At 40.7% G+C, this 16016-nt stretch overlaps 1 long non-coding RNA gene across 1 annotated transcript in view; it reads left to right on the top strand.

Annotated features, from left to right (window-relative positions):
- The window catches only part of LOC309540466, a 60023-nt gene extending 56871 nt beyond the window's left edge, over positions 1 to 3152 (top strand). The window contains exon 3 of the long non-coding RNA XR_014223319.1: positions 3107 to 3152. This is a non-coding gene — a long non-coding RNA (uncharacterized lncRNA). The remainder of the gene's footprint in view (positions 1 to 3106) is intronic.
- Positions 3153 to 16016: the final 12864 nt, after the last annotated feature.

Raw genomic sequence — 16016 nt, 5'->3', positions numbered from 1 at the left:
ATTGATATCCACGTTCACCTACAGCTAAAACTTTTTTTTGCTGTCTGAAAATAATAATTAAAGACTCTAAAATCACTGAAGACTATCAATATGCGGTAACCTTCGCCATATACTGCAACACCTGAAAAATAGTGATGGAACATTCAGAATCATGAGGGGATCTGCCTTAATTCCTAGTCTGCATTCCTCCACCACAGAGCTTCATAAGGTGTTAAGTCAGTATCTCAAGCAACAGAGAACCATATGGCAGCAATAAGATGCAGTTAGAACGATTTCTTAAGGGAAGCCTCTGCCTATTGTTTGGGTGGGCAGGTAGAAACTTTGACATGACTTTAATCATGGCTCAAAGTCTAGAAAGCTGTTAATGTAATTCTTTATTTGGCTTCTGCAGGTGGATTTGGGAATTGGAGGTACGTTTGACGAGGAGCTGTAAAATAATTTAAAATAAAATAAAAAGCTCTGTACTTGTAAACCATGATCAATCCTCTCTCTCCAAGTTGTTGGAGAATTTCTACTGCCACTTGTGATTACAAGAATATCACATCTTCTAATTAGAATGGGTTCTTAAAAGTCTGTATCATTTGATTAGCATAAAGATGGATGTTAGTGCTTGCTCAGGGTATCAACACAAGCCTTGGGATTTATCTTACATTGGATTCAGTTTGAGCTGTGAGTTATGTATACAAGTTGAGATGTGAGAACTAGATGTGCTCTTCATATGACTGTGCGAGGTAAGCAGTGGCTAGGGATGGGAGATAAATTGGAGTCAGTTCATGCTTATGGATGAAGTTACCTAATTAGAACTTTCTAAAACAAGATGAGAAGCAAAACATCTCTCTCCTTCAAAATGCACACTTCTCTGAATTTTGTGATGCAGTTCTCCAGCCAAGTAATGTGTACACAACTGTATATACTATGGTAAGGTGCACATTAAAATGCTTACATTCATGGAGATACCATTAAAAACGCATTCTGTTGGGGAAATTGTGTTGCAAAAATGTATCTATGAGGTGACAGTCACACAAAACACTGATGAATTTTCATGAAGGCTTAGGAAAAAAATAGCACCTTCATGAACAGATGCAGAAATGTGGATAACTAAACTTTGGATTGGAAAAATGAGAAGCACAGAGAGCAAACTGGACAGATTTGCCCATCCCTAGGTATGACCTGAGGCACGGGCCTCCAGCTTTCAGGTCTGGCATGATGGTGTGCACTGTTTCAAGATACCACCAGAATTTTTGTTCTGTCCCTTTGTCAAGAAATTGGAATGCTGGGTAATTCTATTTATAGCATTCCAGTAGCTAGGTGCATGTTCTGTTATTTGAAAAGCAGTTTGCATGCCAGCAGATAGCTATGCAAAAGCATTTTGCATTTTTATACAGGAGGGTATGACCTTCATAATTTACTTGGAGCTTCCATTCTCATTACCTGTGGGACACTCAATCAGAGATGAAAATAAATTATATTGTTCAGCTGCTTTTTCTCCCTGTATTCTGTTTGTAAGTGGGTATTTTTCATTGACCTGAGGTATTTGTAACGATGATGTGTTCTCCAGTTATAAATATTGATAGAGCAAAGATGAAAACATTTACACTTGGAATTTTTGATTAGTTTCTATAACACTTGTGGAATAAGCATTAGCATTCTAGGAAAAAATATTCATTTATTTCGAAAAGACAACAAATCATAGAAACAGTAAGTCATGCTTCAGGGTTGTTTTTTTAATTAAGTGCTTTGCTTCACCTATTGCTTTATTTTGATTTTGTTCTCCAAAGGCTGAACTTTATGCCCAGTATTATGGTAATGCACTGCATATGTAACAGTGTGGATTACAACTTGGAAGGAGAATTTACAAAAACCAGCCAAATGAAGCACTTATTGTACAGTAATGTCAGTTAGACTGTCAGTATCCACCATTAGAGTCCATAAATCTACTCAGCTTTTCAAAATATTGAAATGTGTAATATTTAAGACATCAGAGTAGCTGTCGGTCATAGTCGGTTCTAATTAGTGGAAGCCACTGTATGTGAGGTTTGACAAGACACTTGATCTGCCTTTGCTACAGTTGACCCAGTTGTGAAATTGATAAAAGATATTGCATAAAGGCAAGATGCCCTGAAAAACAAATCAGACAGAGGAGCAACACATAAGAAGTATTATGGGGAAAATATGAGAATCTTTGGTTGGCATCTATATTTGAACATTTATCTATCTATATGAATATCTATTTTTCCAGTCCGTTTTGGGTTGAAAAATGAGGGGCTGGTAATCATATAGTGATAAAAGTGTCATGAGTGCCAGCACAAAATGACTGCCCTGTGTAGGAAAAAAAGAGGTGCTGGTACTCTGCACTGGTAAGCGCTCTCTTTCTCTCTCTCTCTCTCTCTCTCTCTCTCTCTCTCTCTCTCTCTCTCTCCGCCTCTCTATCATACACACACACTATCTGTGTGTAACCGAGAAAGAGAAAGAGATATTCCGTTCGCAATTTTGGACTTCTGCAGTAACCATATGAGCAGCTGGACAGGTCCTGCATGATTTGAATTTAGTGAGGTCTGGTAACATCATTATGCCAACTGGGACCAATATTTCATATTTTGGCCATGGAAAGAAACGTTAAGAGAGACCCAAAGTTTATTTTAATAATGAGTTCTTGTGCAGCAGATTCTATGATCAAATCATATTGTTATGATTATTTTCTGTATTTTTCATAGCTCGTTTCCTAATAGCAGTAAAATGACCAATATGAATAGTTTTTAAAGCAAAAACTCCACCTATTTCCAGTACATCACTTTTGCATATTTCCCCTCTTAATTCTATTCCATTACATTTTTGCACTAATCAGTTACGCTTATTTAAATGTGTTTATACACATATTTTAATATACTTGTGAATTCATATTTCATCTCACTCGAGGCAGAATCCTCTGGAATAGCATACGTTCCTAGTTAATGCTTTTAAAAGTATGTGAAGATGTAGACAGAAGCAATCTCTAACTAACATCAGAGAAGACCCCTCAATGTATCGTCATGAGAGGTAATTAGAGTAACCCTTGCTTTTGTATCCACTAAATGTCCACACTCAAGTCTGCTGTACAGACTGTCAGAGAAGTCAGGATATCTTTACTGGAGCTGAAGTCCCTACTCCTGTGGCTGCTGTTCTTATTCCTCTGATCATATGGGGAATACATTATCTATATATTTTAGATGCTGCCACAATGAGGGAAGAAGATGTAAGATTAGTATCAGAGTGATCCCCCCCCCATATTTTGTCATTTTCAGACTAAATTTTCAAACTTCCTTAGAAAAGAATCTATTTAAAATATTATATTTTCCTACTTTTCACTCCTTTGTTGGAAAATGCTTCCATTTTGACAGTTTTGCAGCCAGATCATTTAGGCACAATCCTAAGCATGTTACCTCACAGGAAAGTTCCCCTGTCTCCAGCTGGGCTTACTCTCAAGTAAATGGGCAGGGTATTTCAGTCTAAGTAATTTTAGACTGAATTATGTTGCATTAAACAAAATCAGTTTGGAGGGTAAAACTGGGAAGCATTTAAGGAGCTCAAGTTCCAGCTTGTGCATTTGTTCACAAATTGTTCATTTAAAACATTCTTCTTGTATTATTTTGTGTGAGACATTGCCTCCCTGGATGACTGCAATGTTTAACAGAAATGAATAATAAATACTGGTATAAAACATGTCAAGTCAGTCTAACATAACTTGCTGAATAATTCTTGCCTAAAATGAAAGGATTTCCTTCTCTCTTAGGAACAAGCCTATAGTCACCTGAATAGCTTCACATGATAATTATAACAGGGAGAAAACTCTTCGCATTCTGTAGAGGTTTGGCGGACAACTAAAGATATATCCATTTGGCACAACAAGGCACTGGGTTGCACCCAACAAAGGATTAGTCATGGACTTCCGCTTGTGCAACAGAACTTCCCTTCCCTCTCTTTTCCCTGTGGACACCCCTGCAAAGAATGTGTTCTGGGTTCACCTCCCAGCGAGAGGCAGGTTAAGTTCCTCTGTGCAAGCAGAAGTCCTTGTGCTAATAGGGCAACTTCTTTGGATACAACACAAGATCATCTAGGCCACTTCACTCTCCAAACATTCAGGGCCGGCTAGCAAAAGTTTCTTGTTCCCTTACAGACATTTCCAGCTAATTAATGCAATCTTCATAGTAATGAGGGTAGCTGTGCTGTAGAAGAAGCTCTCTGATAAAAAAAGCCTTTTTAAATGCCAGCACAATGTGTCATGTATTTACCATTATGTGATAATGTCACCATCTCATCTTTATAACCTTTTATAAAATCACGGCTATATATAGTCAGGTGTAGCTGTTTCACTTTACACCAATTTATTAAATGCTGGGGTATCAAGTATTTTTTTTTTGTGCGCGAGAAAGTTCAAAATGTTGTAATGACAAGGATTCTGGCCTCTATTATCAACAGTGTGTCAAAATATGTCTCACCTGGGATATGTTTCCACCAGCCAGTGTATCCCGAGGCTCCACCTTGGTTAGTTCTCTGCAGCAGAGTTACTGTATTTCATATGGAAGACTGGAACTTTTAAAAGAGATGCCATCTTTTCCAATCTGTTACTTTGACCATGGCCATGACATTTGGACTCGCATAATAGAAACAATGAAATAACGTATTAGAAATAAGCCCTCTCTCCTGCTTTTGAAAAGAGGATTGCCTCTTGTTTCTTACTTTGAAGCAGTGCTTGCCTGTCCAACTGGTTATATAGTACACTAACCAGAAGAAGGTGTCACAACGGGAGGTCAAGGAAAGTAGAATTGTGTCCTACCACTCCCCAAAGCATGGAATGTTCACAGGGTCCTGGCTATATAGTGAATGCACCTTGGCTGTGAGTCCTGAAGACCTGCTCCCTGCCTTGCAGTCCTTTTTCCATCTGCCTGGAATGGCAGGGCCCTGACTGACTCCAGCTACAAAAGCTGAGGCTGCTGAGAAGTCAGAGACCATCTTGGCTATCTCTTAGTGCAGACCTATGTTGTTGAGCCTGAGCTTCCACAGCTGCTGCCCGCCATGAACTACCATTGGCAAGATGGGCAGCAACAGCAGGAGATATGGTCTGTGGTGATGATAATATTTTATTCTCTTGTTATTTATGTCGTGTACATTTTATATTTGACTTCCTTTAATAATGGTTTTGGGACACGGGTGGCGCTGTGGTCTAAACCACTGAGTCTCTTGGGCTTGCCAATCAGAAGGTCGGTGGTTTGAATCGCCGCGATGGGGTGAGCTCCCGTTGCTCGGTCCCTGCTCCTGCCAACCTAGCAGTTTGAAAGCACGCCAAAAAGTGCAAGTAGATAAATAGGTACCACTCCGGTGGGAAGGTAACTAGTGTTTCTGTGCACTGCTCTGGTTTCGGTGTTCCATTGCCCCAGAAGCGGTTGACCCCAAAAAACTGTCTGCGGACGAACGCTGGCTCCCTGGGCCTGTAAAACAAGCTGAGCGCCGCAACCCCAGAGTCGTCTGCAACTGGACTTAACTGTCAGGGGTCCTTTACCTTTACCTTTTTAGTAATGGCTTATTTCAAAATCTTTTAGATAGTATTTTAGTTTCCTATTGTAATCCTTCCATTGCTGCCAAGCTGGACAAGCATATTGTCAAGGCAGCCACAGCAGTGACTTGCCTCTCCATAGGGTATGGGAGAATGTGAAGGTCTATGAGGCTTGTGTGTTGAGCATGCTGCTTTATGGAAATGAGTCATGGGCAACTTATGCCTGCCAGGTGTGATGCCTCAATACCTTCTATATGTGCTGCATCAGGAAGCAAAGATGTGGTCTCTCAAGCCTCAGACACCAGGCCCGTTGGCAGACCAACTCTGCATTACGAAGATGTCTTCAAACGTGAAGCCTGGCAACATTAACTCTGCTGTATGGGGATGCCTTGAGTATGAGCTTAGAGACAGATAGTCAGGTCGTGTATACCCACAGCAGTGACCAGAGGAAGAATGACTGCCGGGAGAAGCACAGAGAGAAGAAACCTGGTTTTGGTGCTGCAAAACAGGACGTCTTCATCTGCTCCACCTGCAACAAAACATATCTCTCCCATATTGGTCTCTACAGCCACTGCAGGTACTGTAGCTCTCCAGCAGTTCGGCATTACCCCCAAAGGCACATTCTTCCACTGTCTCCTAAGTCACATGGATGCAATGTTGCTTAGAATGTATACTTTCTATCTGACTTTCTTTAGTGATGCTTTATTCTGGATTGTTTTATTTGATGTTTTAATGTGTTGTGAACCACTTTGAGATTTTTTTCTTATAAATATAAAGTGGTATAGAAATGAAATGAATAATAGTAACAACAGCAACAACATCTGAAAGTAAATAAATTCCATATTGAAGCCCAGTTTGTGTGTACATTTAAGCTGGAACACAGTTGTTGCTTAAAACATAACCACAAAATCAGGTTGCTCAGAATGTTTCTGTTTGAGGGGATGATCTGGTCCATATGAATTGGCAAGCTCTGCTATCTATCACCCCAACTAAAATCCTGTATAGGTCTAACTCGTTTGGCTTCTTTGGTTGTGGAGTATGGAGGTTTTTTAGGCAGAGGTTGGGTGGCTATCTGTCATGGTTGCTTTAGCTGAGATTCCTGCATTGCAGGGGGTTGGACTAAATGACCCTTGGGATCCCTTCCAGCTCTACAATTCTATGATTCTATGGGCACAGTGTCTCTCCCATTTTTCTTCACACATAATGCTATTTCCCATGCCTGGGAAATAAAATCTGCAAGCTCAGGAGGTTGTTTTTTCTCCTGTTCAATGTATAATTTAAAATAAGTCAGTGACATGACACTAATTCAAATTGTGTCAGCTTGAAATTAAATGTGGTCCTTAGATCTGGAACTTTGTTCTTTCATCGTATTTGAAAAGCAAAGAACTTTGCTTGTGCTATGTGTCTAGACGCAAACACATAAGAAGATTTCATTGGGAAGTTTTGCCACAGATTTATATTGTGATTAAAATGGAAAGAAAAACAGTCTTAACCAATGCTGCAATGGTGACATATTCAAAACTCAATGTGTATAGTGCTTAGTAATGTTCAGAATTAGCACCATGTGTTCTGAGATTCTGGATCAGGCAGTTGTAACAGATCAATTTTCCAGGTTTGTTTCAAATGTGTGGGGGTTTGATATTTTAGAATACGTTATTCTGACATTTTGCATGTAAACAATTGTGATCCATCCTTTGGGTAACAGAGCAATAATTTATCATAGCATTTTGGGGGACTTTGAGCTGGATCTGAATCAACATTATGTTATTGGAGTCCATTGTTTATTCCCTTTAAGAATGAGTCAACGCAATAATAGCAGGGATGTGATAATAGCTTTTGCCCTGTCCTAATCCAGCCCAACATCAAAACAACTCTGATGTATCATTTATGGATATTGCTTGTAGTCCAGTTGTTCTCAACATTTCAGGCTTCAGGGAAAGGAAAACTGAACGGAGGTTCTGCATGGCTTATTAAGCGGAAAGAAAAGCCATCCTAATTTTAAAAGCAGAGAGAATGTTTACATCAAATCTAGCACTCCAGTGGGAGAGGAAGCAGCTCTGTAGCAGAGAGCACATCCTTTGCATGCAGAAGGTCCCAGGTTCAGTACCCAATATCTCCAGTTAAAAGGAGCAAGTAGAAAGAGATGTGAAAGACCCTGCTCTGTTTGAGACCTTGGAGAGGAGAAATCAGATGTAGCAGTGGATGCAACTGAGTTAGGTGGATAAATAGTTTGATTGAGTATAATACAACTTCTTCACTTCTACTTTTTGGTCCCTAGTTCATTTGCCTTTTTGTATTCATATGGGTTGCTTGCCAGACAAAAAAAAAAAGCCCTTCTATTTTGAAGTAAACAACCTGATCCTGCTATGTAATTTTCATCAGAAACCAGTCCCACTTAAATCAGTAGGATTCATTTTCCAGTAAGCATGCAAAAGATTGCAGCGGTGTACTGAGATTCTGTTTGCTGAGAGTTTTGTCTCCCTGGAGCCCTATTCAGGTCTGTTGTCTTTAATGTCAAATCGATAAGGGGGAAGAGTGGGGATAAACATGCCAGCTCCATCCCCACTTCTGCCCCTGCCATCCTCCTTGAGTTGGAGGAGTACAGGGAGTTTCCCACTACAGAGGGTCACCCAACTTGCCGAGGGCAATGGGGACGGTGAATTCATATTGGCGATACAAGAGGAATGGCTGGCAATGGCTTGGGTTCAGTGGGGCTTACACTTAAATAAATGTGAACATAATTTCAACCTAACCATACAGTCCCATACATGCCCAAGCCAAAAAAAGTCCGAGTTCAGCAGGGCTCACTCCATATTTCTCTAACAGGAATTGGATTTCAGCCAGAGTTGTTTAGCAACTCAAGTACAGAATACAGTACATTTGAAATATGGCATATCAGTGCTAAAGGCTAAGAATCAAGATGCCAATAAAGAAACACTTGAGCTCAATAGAGAGACACTTCAGCTCAGTATTTCTTTGTGAAATAGAGAGGAACTGCAAGGAAAGTTCATAATATGTTCACATTTTATGCAACACACCTGGGTTACAAAATGCAATATTTGACAGATGAAAACAAATATTTTGTCAGGACCGGGGATTTCTATGTCTCCTTCAGTGGCAACAAGAAGCAGGAAAAAACAAAGAGTCCTTAGTAATGCATTTATTCAGTCATCACGGTGAGAAACAAAGAAATCCAGTCAGCCTCTCATAATGGTGTTGCTCCAACTGAGCTCCTCCCCCTTCTCTTCCTAGCAACAACACTTCCCCTTATGGTGTCCGTTCATGGCCAACTGCCTCTGAGTCTTTTGCTCTTGCACTCTTAATGAACACTGAGTTCTAGGAGAAGGGGGGTCAGCTATACTCTCCAGTGACAATGTGTCAGCTGGCTGCTCTGACTCTTCCTCCCCCTTCTCCCAACACCCCCCAACTCTTCTGCTCTCCTGTCTCTGAGCCGTGATCTTCCTCAAACCCCTGCTGCAAGTCAATACTGCTTTCCTCTTCTCTAAAAGCTTCAGGAGAAAGGTGTGTGTGAGATATCCACCACTCCTCCTCTTCCCCTTCAGTCCAATCCCTGACATGTTTGCAACATCACTTTTTATTAAGAAAGATGGAGACTTTGCTTCTTAACGTGTTTACATGAAGCAACTTCTTGTCTCCAGCTTCAAATTAAGTTCTGTGCCCTCTGTACACATTAGTCACATGTTGGGTATTGCTCTGTTGAATCTAGATCATTGGGCAATAATCCCCATCATGCCTGACCATTGGCTAAATTGGGTGGGGATGATGGGGATTGTAGTCCAACACCATTTAGGGACTCAAAGTTGACCCAAGTTTGAACACTGATTTAGAATATAGTAAAGAGGTATTTGTTCTCACATTTCTTCTTCTTCTTCTTCTTCTTCTTCTTCTTCTTCTTCTTCTTCTTCTTCTTCTTCTCCTCCTCCTCCTCCTCCTCCTCCTCCTTTCCAATTCCTCTTGCCATACAACTGCCATTTCATAGATTACACTGCACCAGTACCAAAGAAGCAAATATGGCAGCACACTATGGTCCAGCCAGGTTCTGTAAGCACATTTGCAGGCTAAAACACAGAAGCTGAAGTAGCCCACTTCATTCTGCTTTGGGCTGCATCAGAAATTAGGTGCCCATGTTTCAAAAATACATGTTATTCTGGCACTTAAAAGATTGTTGTGATGACTGAATGTCAAGGGGGAAAACCTGACTGGATTTTTAGGCATTAGTTACAAAACTTCCCCCTAAAGATCCAATATTGACAAAATTATTAAAAGAAGATTTATGAAGCTGTCATACTAGTTTCTGCCAAATAATGAGGAATCCAAGTAATTTGTGACTGAATTAAAATATTTACACCTTGGCCAGTGGGGTGGAATACTTTGTTGTAAAAGAACATCCCAGACTGACAGACTAAATTCTTGATTTGGTTACTTCCACCAGTTCCTTTTACATTATTTAATACAAGGCACTTCCACTAAGAATATAATGGAAGTTATAAATGAGCAGTAATGGGAAAACATGTTTTTCTTATTTGCTCAATGTTAATAGATTAACAATTGTTTTTTGTTTCCTTTTTAAAAACAGCTTTGGAATTAAATTCCACTACCACAGATTTCTGTACAGAGATTGATCAAGAGATTTATTTATTTTTTGCTTTCTTTTTAAGTTGAAAAAGGCCCAAAGAGATTTTACAAAGATGGAGCATTAAAGACAAAGGGAATAAATCAATATGTAGGCTGGCTGGAAGTGGTCTGTGGCTGTAAGCCATATTTGTGAGCATTGTGGAAACTGCCATATATGTGAATCTAAGCACGTGCAAGCAGTTTCAGGATCACAAGAGTCCAAGCTGTGAAGATGTTCTATGTTGTAATAAGAAAAAATTCTAGAAACATTGCTACTATGTGAGGAGATGAACATTGTGGGAGGAGAAGTAAAGTAAAGAAAGCTGGTTTTATGCAGCATTAGAGTTGCCTAAATGTGCTTCATTAATCAAACCACAGTTCTATGCAAAGCTGTACAGCTTCTGCACAGTCAATACAATGCTGTCTAGTCACTGTACTGATGACATCTGAGCTAATCCAAAAACCAAGCTGTGTGACAGCACCAACTTGGTCTCACTTGTAGAAACAACAAATTGAGAAGAAAAGGTAGGTATAATCACCATAAACCTGAGCCTATTACATAACTGCTACATAGAAGTATGGTAAAGTATGGGGTGTGGGTGGCACTGTGGTCTAAACCACCGAGCCTCTTCGGCTTGCAGATCAGAAGGTCGAATCCCCACGACAGAGTGAGTTGCCATTGCTCTGTCCCAGCTCCTGCCAACCTAGCAGTTCGAAAGCGCTCCAGTGCAAGTAGAGAAATAGGTACCACTATGGCGGGAAGGTAAATGGTGTTTCCATGTGCTCTGGCTTCCATCATGGTGTTCCATTGCGCCAGAAGCAGTTTAGTCATGCTGGCCACATGACCCAGAAAACTGTCTGTGGACAAATGCCTGCTCCCTCAGCCTGAAAGCGAGATGAGTGCCACAACCCCATAATCCCCTTTGACTGGACAACCGTCCAGGGATCCTTTACCTTTTTTACCTTTACATAGAATTATGTTAGTCTAAAAAAGGTATCACTAATGTAATGTTTTCCAGATGTTGCAAACTACAACAGTAAGTTCCTGGATGCTCTGTCTGATTTTATGACTGACATGGTTGGTGTTCCTGTTGCTCTAGTCTTACCATGGAGCAGGTAATGGAAAGGACTCTAAAAAAGGATCACTCCTGAGTGCCCTCTCTTATGTTGCAGGGCCCATAAGGCGCCATGGTATTTGGGGAGCTGAAGATGATGAAGAAAGCAGGATGAGCACAGGTGATATGAATCTTAGGATGAAGTCAACAGATACAAGTACAAACACACCTTCGTGTTTACCATGTGGTGGTGGCATTTCTCTCCATTTTTCTTCTTTACAAAGGTATATTGCCCATTGTCCCGGCACAGTATCAAATAAGATATTTCCAATGTTTTGAATAACAAAATACCCCTTTTCTTGTGACCATTGCTGACCTCTTGACTTCATTGCAGGAATGACTTTATTCAGCACAATAGAAGAGGATTCGTACAAAAGAACACAATGAGAAATGGAACAAAATACTGTGCCGATTCTATCAGGGATTGTGGTGCCTTCTCCTTTACCCACTGAAGAAGAACTGTCAGCAGGGAAATGATATAGTATGTAACTCTGTGAAACTACCAGGGGAATTTATATTATATTATTTGACACATAAGACAAAAAGTTTGCCCCTGTGTGCCTTAGATAGGGTTTTGTCCTTGAATCTTAACTACTTGACATGATGCTATAAGGGAACAGTTCATGAGGTACAGAGGATGTCAAAGGCACTTGGGTCATACCCATGTCATTGCTTTGCTTGCATATTTGTAAAATAAATCAAAATTACAGACCCCTGTACAGCTCTAGTGATCTCTCTCCTCTCAAAGGAGGCTGAACATAGGTAGTGCTGGCCCCTGGAACTTCTCCTTGCTGCAGGAAGTGTGGAGTACATACCAATGTGTCAATGGGAAGATACAATACAGGTAGTACATCTCTTTATGCAGTTATTGCTGTTGCATCATATTTGTGGTTGTGTTAATATAATGCAGGAATGCTTGATTATTTTATTTAGGTCATGTGGACCAAAGTCTCTGTCTCTGTCTCTCTCCCTCCCTATCTTTGTCTCTCTCACACACCATGCAAAACACAATCATCAGCCAAAGATCTCTTTCCTGAATTTTGTGGTGCTGTTATCAGCATAAAAACATAGAAAAAAAGTGCAACAATATGTATAACAATTCACAATATACTATTGAAATATGTAAACTATGGCCAAACATCTGCACAATGCAATATAATATATTAGTCATATTCCAGTGCAAATTTCTCATTTGTGTGCGTGTGTGCCCTTTAACTGTTTGATACAGTAATTGGATGCTCGTATCTAGTTACAGGTAGGTAGCCGTGTTAGTCTGCCATGGTCAAAACAAAATTTAAAAAATCCTTCTAGTAGCACCTTAGAGACCAACTAAGTTTGTTATTGGTATGAGCTTTCATGTGCATGCACACTTCTTCAGATGCATGTAGTGGATCAATGACAGAATACAGTGGTACCTTGGGTTAAGTACTTAATTCTTTCCGGAGGTCCGTTCTTAACCTGAAACTGTTCTTAACCTGAAGCAACACTTTAGCTAATGGGGCCTCCCGCTGCCACCGTGCCGCCCGAGCACGATTTCTGTTCTCATCCTGAAGCAAAGTTCTTAACCCGAGGTAGTATTTCTGGGTTTGCGGAGTCTGCAACCTGAAGCGTTTGTAACCTGAGGTACCACTGTATGTAAAAAACAGAATGGCACAGAAACTGACTGACCTTTCCATCCACAGTATACTATACACTTATTGAGGGGTTGATGGCATCTAGGATCACTTTATGTCCATGACCATATCATTTGAGAGATATCACCTTCTCCATCTTGCTACAATGCCCAGACAGAGGAGTATCCGAATAGTTAAAAATATTGCCAATATAAGTCAGGCAATTCATTTACCCAGAACCAACACCTTGTGATTTCAAGCATTCGCTTTATTTCAAATGCATTTATTGTTCTTTATAGCCTATATGACTTTTCCTTGTTGTGCTGAAGTATAAAGGTAAAGGTAAAGGTACCCCTGCCCAAACGGGCCAGTCTTGACAGACTCTGGGGTTTGTGCGCCCATCTCACATCTATTGGCCGGGGGCCAGCGCTGTCCGGGGACACTTCCGGGTCACGTGGCCAGCGTGACAACGCTGCTCTGGCGAGCCAGAGCCGCACACGGAACGCCGTTTACCTTCCCTCTGGTAAGCGGTACCTATTTATCTACTTGCACCCGGGGGTGCTTTCGAACTGCTAGGTGGGCAGGCGCTGGGACCGAGCAGCGGGAGCGCACCCCGCCGCGGGGATTCGAACCGCCGACCTTTCGATCGGCAAGCCCTAGGCGTTGAGGCTTTAGCCCACAGCGCCACCCGCGTCCCATGTGCTGAAGTATACTTTTTGCAGGGCAGGGAAGGGGGCCTGGAGAGAGCAATTAGGCTTGCTTTTAAAGAAAAGTAAATAGCCACACAGTGCTGAAGTATACTGTGTGGCTATTTACTTTTCTTTAAAAGCAAGCCTAATTGCTCTCTCCAGGCCCCCTTCCCTGCCCTGCAAAAAGGCAAACCTGCCCCCTTCATTACATTAAGGGTGTGCTTTCACCAGTCCCCTGGATATGTCCCTTGGTGCTCTGTTGTGTTTCCAACAATAATAAAGTGTTCATGTGTGCAGTTCCCATACTACTGAACTAAGGCAGTGTTTCTATTCTGCAAAATAGTTTGGGGTTTTTGAATGTCACGTTTTTAAAAGATTTGGAATGCCAAATTAATATACTTCATTCTCCTTCTTTCTTTTCTTGACCTGCTGATGAAGAGAGACAGATAATTACTTAATTAATATACTACTTGATCCCCAGCTGGCTTTTAAGCAGTTTACAAAAACATAAAAGCCAACTGCACGACAAAATTGTTTAATAAAACTCTTTTATTAAAACAAGTAAACAACCATGGTTAAAATTTGCAATAAGACAATTCCATCAAAGGAGCACATTGGTTAAAACTTGGGTTAAGAGATCAAATGCATATTCAAAAGCCAGCAGAATGCTTCTCATACTTCAACTGGGAGTTCATTCCACAATATTGGTGTCACCAGTGAAAAAGACTATCTCCATATCACCAATAATCTTTAGGCCATGGAAAGAATAACTGGGAATGACAATTGGTTACCCATTATTAATCAGTGCTGATTCTTTCTTGAACAAAAGAGAGGTGGAGTTCATAATGCCTCTTATATTTAACACTTTTATAAATAAACAATTGATATTTCAACCAAATGTAATGGAACTATCTATAGACAGAGTAAATGTATGCTGTTTTCTTTATATTATTATCCAAAGCCAATGTTAAAGCCGACTAGGATGAAGGAATGGAGGACATGTTCATAAAATTTGTAAATGGCACCACACTGGAAGGGGTAGCTAATGTTGCAAAGGATAGAATCAGAGTTCAAGAATGACTTCACAGATTGGAGAACTGGAACCCAAGTAACAGAATGAAATGTCAGGTTCTGTATTAAGGCAGGAAGAACCAGCTACACCAATATAAGATGGGGGACACCTGGCTTACCAGTAGTATATGTGAAAAGGATCTAGGGCAGGCTTCCTCAACCTTGGCCCTCCATATGTTTTTGGCCTACAACTCCCATGATCCCTAGCTAGCAGGACCAGTGGTCAGGGATGATGGGTACTGTAGTCTCAAAACATCTGGAGGGCCGAGGTTGAGGAAGCCTGATCTTGGGGTATTAGTAGACTACAAACTTAACATGAGTCAATAGTGTGATGCAGCAACAAAAAAAAGACAAACACAAGATGTTAACACTATTCTAGACTTTATCAACAGAAGTATAGTGTCCAGATCAAGGCATCTATTCCCCTCTATTTTGCTTTGGTCAGACCACACCTGGAATACTGTGTTCAATTCTGGGCACCAAAATTTAAGAAGGATATTGGCAAGCCAGAACATGTGTAGAGGAGGGGAAAGATGATCAAGGGTCTGGAAACTATGTATTGTGAGGAACGGTTGATGGAGCTGGGTATGTTTAGCCTGGAAAAGAGGAGAATGAGAGGAGGGATGAGAGCCATCTTCAAATATTTCAAGGGCTGTCACATGGAATATGGAGCAAGCTTCTTTTCTTCTGCTCTGGAGGGTAGAATCTGAACCAATGGATTCATGTTACAAGAAAGGAGATTCCAACTAAACACCAGGAAGATCTTTCTCACAGTAAGAGCTGTTCAACAATGTAACAGACTCCCTTGGGAGGTTGTGAGCTCTCCCTCATTGGAAGTTTTCAAGCAGAGGTTGGATGGCCATCTGTCACGGATGCTTTAGTTGAGTTTTCTGCATTGCAGGAGGTTGGACTAGATGACCCTTGGGGTCCCTTCCAACTCTACAATTCTATGATTGATTCTATTCGAGGGGTAAAATATTCACATTAATAAAAGAAAGCAATTGAGAAGGCTATTAGCAGGCCCTTCTATCAGTACATTTCATGATCATCATAACACTACTTCCCAAATATATGTGGACAAATCTTGCATTGTGTTTCTATAGAGCCTTGGCAGGAAAAGTCCCAGTTGCTCAAATGCACGACTCCAGCTATAGTGTTATTTTGAAAAACACAGACATTTTGACAGATCATGCACATAAATCTGCCTTGGGAGGAGTTTATTATGTACCTAAAAGTGTCATAATCCCTAGTTTTATGCCTCTGGAGAAACATAAGCTGGTCTTTTCTAAATGTTTATTTCTGTTTCATGCAATTATCACTTCTAGCTTTTAGACATTGCCGGATATTCCCACTTGATTACACT

The sequence above is a fragment of the Podarcis vaucheri genome (genome assembly GCF_965113315.1).
Source record: "Podarcis vaucheri genome assembly, chromosome: 9".
Classification (NCBI taxonomy): domain Eukaryota; kingdom Metazoa; phylum Chordata; class Lepidosauria; order Squamata; family Lacertidae; genus Podarcis; species Podarcis vaucheri.
The sequence above is the reverse complement of the archived record's forward strand: the minus strand, read 5'-3'. Positions and strand labels throughout refer to the sequence as shown.